Consider the following 15,290-nt stretch of genomic DNA (forward strand, 5'->3'; position numbering starts at 1 on the left):
CTACTGGAAGAATAAGATGTGCATGCATCTTGAAGCCATTGATGTCGACCTCTGGTATGTCGTCAAGAACGGCGTTCCCAAGGCCGGTGAAGGTGTCACCCCTGCTGATGTCAAGAAGCTCATTCAACTGGATTCTACTGCCAAGAACATCATCTCTGGTCATCTGACCAAAGGACAGTATGGCCGTGTGAGTGCTCTGGAAACTTCGAAGCTAGTCTGGAACTGGCTCTCCAAGGTCAACGAAGGCGTCTCAACCCAGAGAGACTCAAGGATCAGTGTTCTTCGCAACCTCTTCAACCAGTTGAAGAGAAATGACAATGAGAATGTCCAGCTCATGTTTGATCGCCTCACTGATATCACAAATGAGCTACATGCACTTGGCGCCACTGAGATCACCAAGCATGAAATCGTCAAGACACTCCTGAGATCTCTTGACAGCTCGTTTCACACCCTAGCCCTAATGATTCAAGAACGCCCTGACTTCAAGACTCTCGATCCGTCTGACATACTTGAGAGGCTCAACACACATGAGTTCCAGTTATCTGAGAAAAGAGATATCTAGCTATGGACGTACTCGTGCTTTGAAGGCAAAGTCTGTTTCCTCATCTAAAGAAGAATCTGACTGCAGTTCTGGGGATCCTGAAGACATTGGAAAGAAGCTTGCTATGCTTGTGAAGAAGTTCCAGAAATTCACCAAGAAGAAAGGCTTCAGAAAGTCTTCAAGGTCCAGCTCGAGAAATGATGAAGCTTCTACTCATGACCACAAGAAGAGAACATGCCACACGTGCAAGAAACATGGTCACTACATCTCTGAATGTCCTCAGTGGGACATCGAGAACAACAAGAAGAAGAAGAGCAAGGAATATGATTCTGATGACAAGAAGAAGTCTTCAAAGTCTTCTTCCAAGTCTTCGTCCAAATCTTCATCACACAAGAAGAGCTCATCTGGCAAGGCTCGTGCTTTTGTTGGCAAGGAGATGGATTCAGAGGAGGAGTATGCTTCTGAGGAGGCAGAGGTGGAGTCCGAGGAGGATTCCGACTCTGGCGTTGCTAGTCTGGCTCTAGCTACGGCATGTGTTGCCAAGTCTATCTTCAACACCGAAGACAATGGCTCCATCACCAACGCTGATGCCAATGAAAAGGACGACTCTGCTCCCACCTACTGCTTCATGGCACGTGGTGCCAAGGTAAACTCACGCAATGCTTACTTTCAAACATAAAGTGAAGATGACTCTGATTGTGAATCTAAACCTAGGTACAAAACACTTTCTAAAATTGCAACTGAACAACAGAAAGCTATGGAACATATTCAAAAATTGTTAGACAAAAGCGATGACCTATTGGACGCGGAAATGACCCGATCTCAGTCCTTAATTGAAGACATAAAAAATCTTCATGTTAAGTACGAGGAACTTGAAAGTCGTCATGAAACGCTCTCAACAACTCATGAAAATCTTTCCTACGATTATCTTCAAAGGAAGCAAGAGCTTGAGAAATTGAGAGCGGCTCATGAAGATCTTCAAAAAGAGAACGTGTCACTTCGCGCTCAACAGATCAGTCCCGCTCAGGAAGGATTTGAACCACCATGTCTAAAATGCCTTGAGCGTGATAACGCTACTTCTGTTGCTGAATGTTCCACTACTGCTACTGTTGCAATATCTTCAACTACTGATGTGGTAACTAACCCCTCTGCTAAGGATACCACTACTATTGCTTATGAAAATGCTAGGCTGAAGACATTGCTTGAGACTGGGATGTACAAAAGTCTCAAAGGGCATCACACACTATGTGATGTCCTCAAAAAGCAGATTCTGAATCGAAACCCTAGGAAAGAGGGTGTTGGGTTCGAGAGGAAAATGAATGTTGATGGATCCTATTGGAAGCCTGAGCAGTACCCCAAAACCACATGGGTTGCTGCAAAGGGACCTTCAGTGGATCCATCCACCTTATCTGGCTTCACTTGTGCTAACCCAATTATCATTGATGAATCCTTTGATGCAAACTATAAACTGTTTAAGAGTCAAAATGGTGAAGTGTTTGCCAGGTATATTGGTACTAACTGCAGGAATGGACCACCTATGAAGTAGATCTGGGTGCCCAAAAGGTGTCTTGAGAATCTTCCTGTGAATGTCATCATGACACCACCAGGGAAGAAGACAAACCCCAGACCAAAGGATTCATATGGTCCAAAGGCTTCATACAGACAGAGGACTCACCAGAGTCACCCTAACGCCAATGTTTTGCAGGGAAATCATACTCAGACTCATGAATATGAGCGTGTTTCATCAAACCGCTATGTTCATAAGACTAAAAACTACTCTGCTTATTCATATGAGTATTATTCACCTCCTGCAAGGCTATTTGCTAGGGCTCCAAAGCCGAAGTTCTCAGATGCTGCACTTAGACTCATTGCTTCGAAGCCACCCCTGAAACTGTGGGTGGTTAAGAAAACTTAACTCTCTTTTGCAGGGAAAGGTCTCCAGCCGGAAATCAAAGGCGTCTGATGCTTATGCTGGGGACCTAAAACATCTTGTGGGGCGCAAGATAAAATTCCCTAATGGACTTACTATGTATTTTGTTCCTGAATCGCTTGCCAATCATCTTATCAGTCCTAACATTGATCTGAGCTTTCATAATCCGCTTGTCCGTCAAATGTTTATGCTTCACAATACCCTTGGTGAAGCCTATCCCCCCTAACTGCACTGTAGGGTATGACACCACATGCTTTATAATGGATTATGGACAGTGGATGCACTAATCACATGACTGGTGATCGAAGTCTTCTCATAGACTCAACTTTACGTCCATCTGACAAGAGTCATATGACATTTGCTAACACTGGTAAAAGAAAGGTATTGGGTCTAGGTAGAGTTGCAATCTCAAAGGATCAGCACATGGACAAAGTGATGCTTGTTGAATCCCTTGGTTTCAACTTAATGTCTGTCTTAATGCTTTGTGATTTGAACATGATTGTGATATTTGGAAAATATCATTGCCTTGTTCTAATGGAATCTGACAAGTCTCTAGTCTTTGAAGGGTATCAGAAAGATGATATGTATATGGTAGATTTCTCAGCAGGACCACAATTGGTCGTATGTCTTCTAGCAAAAGCTTCAGAGTGCTGGCTCTGGCATCGAAGGCTAGGGCATGCTGGCATGAGGAACTTGTACACTCTCGCGAGGAAGAAACATGTCGTAGGCATCGAGGGCGTCAAGTTCAAGAAGGATATCTGTGTGGTGCCTGCGAAGCTGGAAAGATGACTAGGGACAAGCATCCCTCAAAGACAATCATGAGGACATCTCAACCCTTCGAGCTGCTTCACATGGACTTATTTGGCCCTACTCACTACTCTACTCTTAGTACCACTGCTTGCCTCTATGGCTTCATCATTGTTGATGATTATTCAAGATATACATGGGTGCATATAATCCTCTACAAGAATGAAGTGCAGCATGTCTTCAGACGCTTCGCCAATCGTGCCATGACGAACTATGGCATCAAGATCAAGCACATCAGAAGTGACAATGGCATAGAGTTCAAGAACACCGGCCTCGACCTTTACCTTGATACATTAGGCATCACTCATGAGTTCTCTGCTCCATACACACCTCAACAGAATGGCATCGTGGAGCGCAAGAACATAACTCTCATTGAGATCGCTCGAACGATGCTTGATGAGTGCAAGACTCCAAGGAAGTTCTGGCCTGAAGCAATTGATACTGCATGCCATGTCATCAACCGTGTTTACCTTCACAAGCTTCTGAAGAAGACATCCTATGAGCCCCTGACTGGTAAGAAGCCAAACATAAGCTACTTCAGAGTATTTGGTGCTAGGTGCTGGATCAAGGATCCACATCACACTTCAAAATTTGCACCGAAAGCACATGAAAGTTTTATGCTTGGTTACGGAAAGGATTCGCACTCCTACAGAGTCTTCAACCTCTTTCACTATAAAGTGGTTGAAACTATGGATGTGCGATTCGATGAAACTAACGGCCCGCAAAGAGAGCACCTGCCAAATGTGCTAGATGAAGTTCCACCTAGTGAATCCATCAAGCTTATGGGAACTGGAGAAATCATACCTTCTGAGGCATAGGCTGAAGAGGAACTTATCATTTCTGCACCTAGTCAACCTGAAGACAATGCTCAGCCTGAAGCCAATGCTCAAAATGAAGACAATGATCAGCAAGAGCAAAATCTTCATCCAGTTCATCCTCGTGTTGCAAATGAAGTACAGATTGAGAAGATAATTGATAGCATTGTTCGCACATGAACACGTCACCGTGTACCTCCAACACCGAGGGTGATGCACCGCAGCTCACGTCAAAGGAGACCCGTCCGGAAGCGCGGTACGCAAGAAATCCGGCGGGCGCTTTTGTAGACCCGAAACCCCACACGCCCGGGAGGGACCCCGTTAGGGCGCACGGCGGCTATGGGCTGCCCTAGGTCGGCCTGACCGCCCCTAGGGCCTCAAGGTTCGCCGCCCTGCAATGAGGAAGAACGAACGAAGAACGAGGAAGAAGAAGAACTAGGGTTAAGGAGAAAAGATAAAAGATAAAAAGTGGTAGATGATTTGATCGATTGTGTGTTCTTCAATCGGCCGTCACCTGTCATCTATTTATGAGGCGGCTAGACTTCCCGTACAAGAAAAGGACTAAAAATTCCGTCCAAAACATCAAAAAAACCTAACCTAACTCGGACAGGAATCTTTGGTAATTTCTCGGACCAACTCGGTCTCACCGATTGGTTCGTTTCGGTCCCACCGAGTGAACATTGCCAACTCTCTGTATCCTTCTGTAATTTCTCAGATCAACTCGGTATCACCTATTGGTTTGCTTCGGTCCTACCGAGTGAACATTGCCAACTCTCTGGTAAATTTTGGGACCAACTCGGTCTCACCGATCAAGTCAACTCGGTCGGTCCAAAATGACTCTGCAGCTTCTGTTTCTGACCTTGTTTTCCCTCCACAGGTTGCATACGAACTTGGGTTAAGACGATTTTTATACAAAAATCAATCATTTCGACGAGACGCACAACTTTAATTTTGAAACAGTTTCCATCAGAGGCCATCTTGATTGAGTTTTATGCCTTTCTTTAATCTGGTGTCCACATGAGCATCTCTGAACTTGTCATAACTTTTGAGTCCGAGCTCCGTTTTAGACCATCTTCATATCCATCTTGATATTCTCGAAGAGAGACATTCCAAGGTGACTTCCAATCATAAGTTTGAATTAGTCTATATATAGCCTAAGCTAATTTTATGACTGTGCCACTTTTGAGTGTCAACAAGCATCAATGCACCTGGTCCACTCACTCGTTCAAGAGCAATACAGCTAGCAAATTTCTTTGGGCACTTTGCATTTGTCTCAATATCTGAACCCAAGAAAGTTGCTGAAGCCTTCATGGAACCTGAATGGATTCAAGCTATGCAAGAAGAGCTTCAACAGTTCGAGCGGAACAATGTCTGGGAATTGGTCAAGCGTCCTGACCCTCGCAAGCACAATATCATCGGCACCAAATGGATCTATCGCAACAAACAAGATGAGCATGATCAAGTTGTTAGAAACAAGGCTCGTCTCGTTGCTCAAGGATACACTCAAGTTGAAGGGATTGACTTCGATGAAACGTTTGCTCCCGTGGCTAGGCTTGAAGCCATTCGCATACTGCTAGCCTATGCCAACCATCGCAACATCCTTCTGTATCAAATGGATGTGAAGAGTGCCTTTCTCAACGGCAAGATTGAAGAAGAAGTGTATGTTGCACAACCACCTGGCTTTGAAGATCCAAAACATCCTGATATGGTATACAAGCTCAACAAGGCACTGTATGGCCTCAAACTAGCCCCTCGTGCTTGGTATGAAACACTCAAAGACTTCCTGAAGAGCAAAGGCTTAAAACCTAGTTCTCTAGATCCCACACTCTTCACGAAGACATATGATGGAGAACTGTTTGTGTGCCAAATCTATCTGGATGACATTATCTTCGGCTGCACTGACAAGAGATACAGTGATGAGTTTGGACACATGATGCAAGAGCAATATCAGATGTCCATCATGGGTGAGTTGAAGTTCTTCCTAGGCCTTCAAATTCGTCAACAAAGCAACGACATCTTCATATCTCATGAAAAATACCTCAAAGATTGCCTGAAGAAGTTTGGTATGCAAGATTGCAAAGGTTACACGACGCCAATGCCAACCAAAAGTCATCTGAGTCCCGACGCCAATGGTAAAGAATTCGATCAAAAGGTATATCGCTCCATGATTGGTTCTTTACTCTATTTATGTGCATCTAGGCCAGATATAATGCTTAGTGTTTGCATGTGTGCCCTATTCCAAGCGGCACCAAAGGAATCACATCACTTAGCTGTGAAGCGAATTCTTCGATATTTGGCTTACACCCCAACACTAGGATTATGGTATCCAAAGGGCTCAGAGTTTGATCTAATTGGATTCTCAGATGCTGATTATGCTGGTGACAAGGTTGATCGCAAGTCTACATCAGGCACATGTCATTTTCTGGGACGATCACTTGTCTGTTGGTCTTCAAAGAAGCAGAACTGTGTATCTCTCTCTACTGCTGAATCTGAATACATTGCTGCTGGATCTTGTTGCGCTCAACTTCTATGGATGAAGCAGACTCTCAAGGACTATGGCATCCATCTGAAGAAAGTACCACTCTACTGCGACAATGAAAGCGCCATCAAGATTGCCAACAACCCAGTTCAGCACTCGAAGACAAAGCACATGAAATTCATCATCACTTTCTCAGAGATCATGTCATGAAGGAAGATATTGATATCATTCACATCAACACTGAAGAGCAATTGGCAGATATCTTCACAAAGCCCTTGGATGAGAAAAGGTTTTGCAAGTTGCGGTGTGAGCTAAATATCTTTGAATCCTCAAATGTCATGTGATTGGACACACATCCTAACACTTATGCATGTTGATGACTTAGATGTGCAACACACAAAGTAACGTATATCTTCAAATCAATGAAGACATACACTCTAAGTGTGAATACATTAATGTGGAATTTGACTTCCGAGTGCCACGATAATTGTGCGCCGCATGTCTGGGTCTAATACTTCCTATACGGTGGGTAACGCCACCACCAAACCTTTGTTTGAAGTGTTTCATTGGGCATCGCATTTGCAAAGTCTTCACATTTGGTTTGTCTTCAACATTGATTTATCTTCATGTTTATCTTCTCTATGTTGATTTGGTTTTTTTGGATACATACATATATTTATGTTCTGTCCTCTACAGCATTCACTTATAGCTATGTCTTCGTGCTTGAATCTTTTGATCTAAGTGAATGTGATCGGACCCTAACCTCTTCTATGCTTCTACCTCAAATTCTATCTACCCAAATCATATGCATTCTATTGAAACTGTCAAATGTCTTCTCTGCGTCCTTCTCAGCAGAAGATACAGAGACAAAAGTTGAATCTGTTTTAAATGCTATATCCTTTTTGCCTGAAACCCGGAGAAACCGGAACGACCACCCGACAGTCCAGGCGTGTGTGGGAACATGGAACAACTTCCAATGTGTTGCATGCGTGCCATGTGTCCATTAGATGTGAACCGCCAGGGGCACCTGTGTAATTGCACTGTGCTGTCCCTTTCCTTATAAATATACAACTCACCGCGGTCACAATCTCCTCTTCCACCTCGCCACCTTGAACAAACCCTAGCGCCTTCGCTAGCTCACGTCAACGCCGGAGAAGAAGCGCTTAGCTGCCGCAACCTCTTCGTCGCCATCCTCACGCCAGCCACGGACCTCGTCCTCTCCGCCGCCACTGTAGGTATCTTCCGCCGCCAAGTTAGGGTGCGGGAGATTGAACTGCCCGGCCTCCCTCACAACTTCGTCTAGCAGTTCTTCGTGCGGTAATTAAATCTTACTTTTACAGTCTTTTTTATCCACCAGATCCATCCTTTTTCACCAAAAGTGGTTTCTTGACTTCCATATCTGGATCTATCTTGTTCTGAATCTCATATCATGCGTAGTATATTCACTTATGCTTCACAACTGGTTAGATTCCTCACTTGTACTTTTTCTTGGATTCGTACAAATCTACAACCAACTCTCACCATATAAGTGAATGTCTTCGCGGTATGAGGTCAATGTCTTGAAACTGATTTATCTTCAAAATATTCTGAGAATGCATATGACCTCTTCCCTTCCCTCGCACCTCTAATGCTGTCACAGGTACATGTCCGTGGGAGAATCCCTTGGTTCTTATAGTCTGCATTCATTTGCAGAATTCATACAATGTCACATCAATTCTCCTGAAGCCAGTTCCTGTCTGACCAGCAAACGGAAGCCTTTGCAAGTTCTGAAGCCATGCAGTTTGAACTTCATGGCCACTGAAAAGTCAGCTAGAAAGGGCGGCAGACAGCACCGTGGGAATACATCCAAAGATCTGCCTCCTGATCTGTATGAATTATACAAGACAGACCCTAAAGAAACCTATGGTGAACGCAAGACTCGAATCCAATGGATTCGCAGGTATTGGGATGAACAATGGTTTCTGTATAGATATGTGACTGCTGAGTATGCGGAGAAGAATGCCATCAAGCGACCATGGGGAGATATTCTCTTCAAAAATCTTCCACCCCGGTCCAAAACTGAAGCCATTGCTCAAGGTTTCTATCCTTGCATGTTTCACGGACCACAGCCAGAGAATGCTGACCCATCTTCTCTGCTATGGTGTCGTGACGACAATCTGTTCAAGTGCAACTACAAGTTTGCCAAGGATTCTGCTGTAAAGAACAAGAAAGCATTTGGACTCGACTTCAACCCCGGTCCATCTGCTCCTCGGGCTGATGGCACTCGTGATGCTGAACCCAATGTCATCGGGCCCTTCTACAACCTCAAAGGTCTCCTCACTCACATTGTTGTTCAGGGGGCGGCCGTGGAGCACTCTGATGACGACGCTGATACTGATGAAGCGCCTGCTCCACTTAAGCTACAGAAGTAGAAGAAAACTAAGGCTTCAAAGCCCCCTGCCACACCAAAAGCTTCACGTGCGAAGCCACTGGCCACTGCACCACCTGCAGCAAGTGTGCAGTCTGAAGATCTTTCTCGCATCTCCAAGAAGACCGAGAAGTCTTCAAAGAAGAAGAAGCCCATCCAGAGTTCTGGGCAAGCACTGACCCCAGCTGCCGTTATGAGGAACGAAAATGAAGCCATTGATCTGTCAAGTGACAAAGATCTTGGCGATGATGCTCTTGAGCTGCTGATAAAGAGCAAACAAGAGGCGGAGATCTTCAACGATCTGCCCCTCTTTGATGTGGATATTTTGAATAACTTCATTGATGAATGGTTTGACAACCCAAGCCTCAACATCGATGATCTTTAGCTTCCAATTGGCATCAGTGTCTCCTTCCATGGAGCCATTGTAAATGAGCTGGCTCTGGCTCAGAAGATCGTCGAACTGAAGAACAAGATTGACCATGAGAAAGCTCAATTCAAGAGGAACATGGCCAAGCTCAGTGTGGCTGATGTCCAAAACTTCAAGAAGATGCTGCATGACCTCAAGGAGCAGTTTCACAAGAAACGTGAAGAAGCTAAAGGCTCAAGAGAGATGATGAAACTCTCCGCAAGTAAATGCGTTCAAGTTCATAATGAGGCTGAAAAGCGCAAGGCACTTGGGCGTCCAGGCATCGACCCCAAGATGGCTGCCAAACAGAAAAAGAAGCCTGTTGTGGCCCAAGCTGAAGCATCAGGGCGGGAAGCACCTCGCATTGTCTTCCCTGCCAGCATGACAGGCTTGAAGCCTAAGGTCCCCACAGCAGCTTCAGAACTGAAGAAGACAAGGGCAGCTGAGGCCGAAGCAAGAAAGCGAAAGCACAAGAATTCCACTGATGCTGCTCCACCGACCAAGAAGCCGAAGACAAAGTCTTCGCGGAAAAATTGTGCTGCCGCCACAGAACCACTTGTCGCCGAGCCCATCTTAGTTGCTCGTCCTGCATCCGCAAACCAAGAACGTCAGCTAGGAATTCATGAGCCTGCTTCCACAGAGGCTCCTGAAGCTGAAGACATTCCAGCCGTCGACCCCATCACAGCTGAAGACATTGGTCATCACGACAATGTAGATGATGATGAAGTCCTTCCTCAGATCGAGCACCAACCGATATCATCGCCTGTTCTCACGAATAGCGAACTCATCAACATTGGTCGTCCCTTGACGCCAATTGCTCACGATGCATCGTGGGCTGATCACCCCCAACAAGACACTCCAAGCCAAGGCACACCCAGTACTCCCCCTCCTCAAGTCACCACTTCGGTGCTTGATGATGATAATTACATGGTGCAGACAACCCCATCTCCAAAGGCGTCGCCCGCATTTCGCAGGATTCGCAAAGGCCCTCGGCCACAGGCCACCATGCCGAGCGTTCCAGAAGAAGTGCAACACAACTCAGTAGCACGTCAAGTGTTTCCTGATGCCACTCCTACTGCGAACGACTCTGAGTCTGAAGCCAAAGCTGCTGAAGACATTCCGGCATCAGCCGATGGCAACCAAGAACCGCGTCATGAAGAAGAGCATGTTGCCACACCCCCCATCACTCAAGAAAATGTTCTCGAGGAGAACGAGTCTGTGCTCGACCCTCCAGCTACTCAAGTGGAGGTTGAAAACATTGAGGCGGCCACCAACAACTCTACTGAAGCCAATGACGTTGTGATGGCTAAAGCTAATGTGGCGCCTGAAGTGAATGTGGTGCCTGAAGCTAATGTTGCACCTGAAGCCAATGTGCAGCTTGAAGCCCATGTCAATACCAATGTTCCTGTACTGCCTCCAAGGCCTCACACCATTGAGCAAGCATTTGATCATGGTCAACTTGTCATTGTCTGCTGGCCAATTCTGGTTCCTCCGCCTGCTCCCGGACTACAGTTTGACTATCATGTGGAGCACAAGCCTCAGGTCCAGAAGCCAAAGCCCCGACTGCCAAGATTTCCAGGAGCTGCAACTTCGCCGGGGTCATTCAATGTCAATAGCTTCAGGGCTCACAATACCTTCTTTGACAGTGCAAAGAACCCTTACTCAAGGCTAAGAATCTCATCTGATCGCTTCTGGAGCTATCAGCAGCGCAACTATTACTCATGCATTCTATACAATCAAGGGCGAATCAGCTCCTCATCCCTCACATGCGTCTGGATTGTGAAGCCATTGCTGGTCTGCCCTGCTTGGAAGAAGCTCTAGACTGCTTCAGAGATGCTGGACTTTTGCAGTTTGTCACTGACAAAGAGCATTGGAATGAGGAGCTTCTGCTACAATTCTATGCCACTCTTCACATTTGCGGCTACAACAGGGATCCGAAGACTTGAGTCCTTGAGTGGATGACAGGCGATGTACAGCATGAAGCCAAAGCCCAAGATATAATTGAGATTACTTTCCTGCCCACTCCAGGTGAACTCTATGAACCTGGTTGTCAGCTTCACCGCAATGCTTTGGAGAGCATATTTCAGAAGCCTGAGCCAAACATGAGTCAAATGCTCAACATGATGAAGCCACTGCCACGAGATGCTGAATATCCAAGGGAATTCTTTGTTGAAGACCTAGAGTATCTGCCCCGCACCATTTATAATTTTATAAGGCAAACTCTATGGCCTGTCAAAGGACATTCTTTTGCAGCCAAGCTTGAAGGTGCTATGAAGACATTGGTTTTCTATATCCTCAATGGCATCCGCTTCAATGCTCAAGACTTCTTCATCAGGCAACTTGCAGCTTCTGGAATTGATCTCTTTGGCCAAAAAATTTATGCTCCATGGGTGATGCGCCTAATAAAGCTTCACTCTTCTGTCAACTATCAGCCCTCTGCGCGCAACCATCTTATCTTCTTGCCAGAGGTTGATATGTCTGTCGAAGCAATCTACCCTGAACCTGCCAAGGAGCCCATATATCTTCACAATGCAGATCGCCAAAGCTTCACGCAACCCATTGAAGGAGTTCTTGCTGCAACTCGAGTTTATCCTCTGGCTGGTAACACACGTACACCTCATCATGCAAGTACTGAAGCCACTGAAAGCACTATTTCTCAAAGGCCTCGGAAGCGTTCTCGCGTTCTCAATGATCGAGAGCTTCTCGTGGCCTTGCATCAGAAACAGGATAAGCACCATGACTGGCTGAAGCGTCAGATGCAAAGCCTCTTGGTGGATGTTAATCGCATTCGCAATCTTGCCACCAAGAATGCCTTCGTATCCCATGAAGCCTGTCGGAGGTCGTGGAAGGGTCTAATGTTGCTGAGCTCCGAAGATGATCTTTGCGAAGATGGCTTCACTGAGCGCTACAAGTTTGATTCCACGCCTCCCCGCAATGCTGTCTTGCGCCGTACTCCTTCCTTAGAAGACTCAGAGTATTCCTCCTCGGCTGCAACGGTTAATGCCAGAGTCGTCGATGACGAAGATGATGCTACTTCACCAACTTCTACTTCGCCGCGTCTCGACACTGCACCAGGCCCCTCTGCACCACCGGACTCCAACGTCGACCCTGCACCTTCATCTTCTCCCGATGGGAACGAATAGATGCTCTATGTCTTCAAACCTTTCTGGTCATTACTGACAAAATGGGGAGAAGCATATGAGTTGATAGTCTTCAAGTGGGTCCATATGGGTGGTTGCTTTATATTTTGCCAAGTGGTTACAACTCTCGCTTTGATACATTTGGTTCTTTTGGGTTGTAACACTTAAACTTGATGGTCGTCTGCTACTTTGCTTGCTATTCTGTGATGCGATGATAAATTCCGCATGAAGTAATTCCGCAGACGTGCATTTTTCATTATGCATGTCATTATCTTCGCTATAACCTTATATGCATGATGAATTGTCTTCATATGTTGAAGAGGATCTCCACAAGTACAACCTGCCATGTGCATTTCAATTCAAAAGCAAACTACTTATATGCACATCTTCAGGGGGAGCCTTTTGCTACTTATTAAGACAATACCTTAATCCTTACAATTTCACATACTTTTATCCCCGTTGAAAACTTCAACCAGTTTGTCATCAATCACCAAAAAGGGGGAGATTGTAAGTGCATCTAGTGCCACCCCTAGTTGGTTTTGGAGTATTGACGACAAACCTGGTTGAGGGACTAATGTGTTTGTGAGAATTGCAGGATAACACAGGTAGTAGTCCCTCATTGATTCGGTTTACCTACCAGAGATGACCCCTAAAAATGTGTGAAGACATTGAAGACAATGGTGGTCTGTGAAGATATTCACAATGAAGACTATGACATGAGAAGACATCGCATGAAGACTATGGAGTGCGAAGACATAGTTGTTTCGTAGTTTCCTTTTCTTCTTTGTTGAGTCATAGGAACCACCGCACTGTTATGTGGGGTCCAAGTGAAGAAAGTCAAAGTGACTGAAGTGATGCTCAACCAAATCCTATGTCCTTGAGCGAAGACAATGAGAGCAAATCTTATCCAGAGCTGGATAAGTCAGCTTTACTTCTAGCCCAAGTCAAGCTGCCGCGTGTGTTTGAAATCTGACCGTTGGACACGTGTCAGTTCCTTAGTGATCTAGGGTCATTTCGGACAAATCAGGTCAGGTTGCCTCCTGGCTATAAATAGCCCACCCCCTAAACCATAAGTTGGTGGCTGCTCAGAGTTAGTGCACGGCTTTTGTCGTTTGAGAGCAACCCACCTCCGAAGCATTTGAGAGAAAGATCCTTGCGAGGACAAAGCCCAAAACACCCAGAGCCAAAGAGTGTTAGGCATCACTGAAGTCTTTCTGTCCGCATGATCTGAAGAGTTATTACACTTGAGGACTGTGAATCCTCCAGCCGGTTAGGCGTCGCGTTCTGAGCATCCAAGAGTCATTGTGGATTGCCAGTGAACGAAGTCTGTGAAGGTTTGGAAGTCTACCTTGAAGACTTACCAGAGTGATTGGACGAGGACTAAGTGTCCTTAGCTCAAGGGGAATAAGGTGAAGACGCGGTCTTCTGAGTTGAATCTCAGCCTCCCTAACCAGACGTACAGTTGTCACAGCAACCGGAACTGGTCCAACAAATCCTTGTCCTCACCAAGCAACTGGTTCTATCTCCTCCCTCACTTATTTACAGTTTGTCTTCGTGAAGTCATTTGCATGCTTGCCTTATCTGTTTGACTTCACTGTGTGACGACTATTGTTGTTTGGCTTCATACTATCTTCCATCCTGATCTGTACTACCTAGCTGCTAATAGTCTTCGTGCTTTCACTTCATTACTTACTTGACTATGGCTTGTCTAGTGTAGTCTACCTTCCGCTGCATATCAATAGGTTCATTTCTATCGTTTGTCTTCAAAACCCCTGTGTTTTGAAGACTTCCATAAAAATCACCTATTCACCCCCGTCTAGTCAATAACTAGCACTTTCAACTACTCAAACAAGTGCTTCAACCAAAGGCGCCTTCCGCCTCCTCCTCCGGACAGGGCAGCAAGCAATGCAGTGGTCAAGCGTAATCCCAAGCATGCAAAGGTGAACATGATGAATGCAACTCAAGCAGAGGATTCTTCAGAAGTGATCATGGGTAACCTTTCAGTTAACTATATTCCTGCTAGAGTGTTGTTCGATATTGGTGCATCGCATTGTTTCATGTCAACGCCGCTCTTTACCAAGAATGAATTCACTTCTTCACATTTGGGTTGACCCATGGCTGTTATTTCTCGGGGTAAATGATTGAGCTCTAGTTTGATAGCTCCTGATGTCACCATCAAGATGGGCAATTATAAATTCCTGGCTTCCCCAATTGTTCTCAGCAATTCCGATATTAATCTCATTCTTGGCATGGATTGGCTTTCTCAGCACAAGGCTCCCCTTGATTGTGCTGCCAGGGAGATTAAATTGATGCACCCTTCTAAGGAAGTGATCATCTATGCCACTCATGATGAAACCATTCGGTTGTTCTCTCTCAATGTAAAGCGTGAGTTAGACGCTATTTCTTAGATTCCAGTTGTTTGTGAGTATCAAGATGTCTTTCCAGAAGAGCTTCCGGGTATGCCTCCTCACTGGCTAGTTGAGTTCATTATTGATCTTGAGCCCGGTATAGAACCCGTTTGCAAGTGCCCATTCAAGCTTGGGCCAAAAGAGCTGAAAGAATTGAAGAAACAACTCGATGAACAAGAGCGTCTGGGTCTGATCAGACCAAGTTCTTCTCCGTGGGTTTGTGGTGTTGTTTTTGTCCAGAAGAAGGATGGAACAGACCGACTTTGCGTCGATTACCGCCCATTGAACAAGAAGACAATCAAGAATAAATATCCACTTCCCAATATCAACGAGCTATTCGAGCAACTCAAAGGTGCA

The sequence above is a fragment of the Triticum aestivum genome, chromosome 1D, assembly GCF_018294505.1.
Source record: "Triticum aestivum cultivar Chinese Spring chromosome 1D, IWGSC CS RefSeq v2.1, whole genome shotgun sequence".
NCBI lineage: Eukaryota > Viridiplantae > Streptophyta > Magnoliopsida > Poales > Poaceae > Triticum > Triticum aestivum.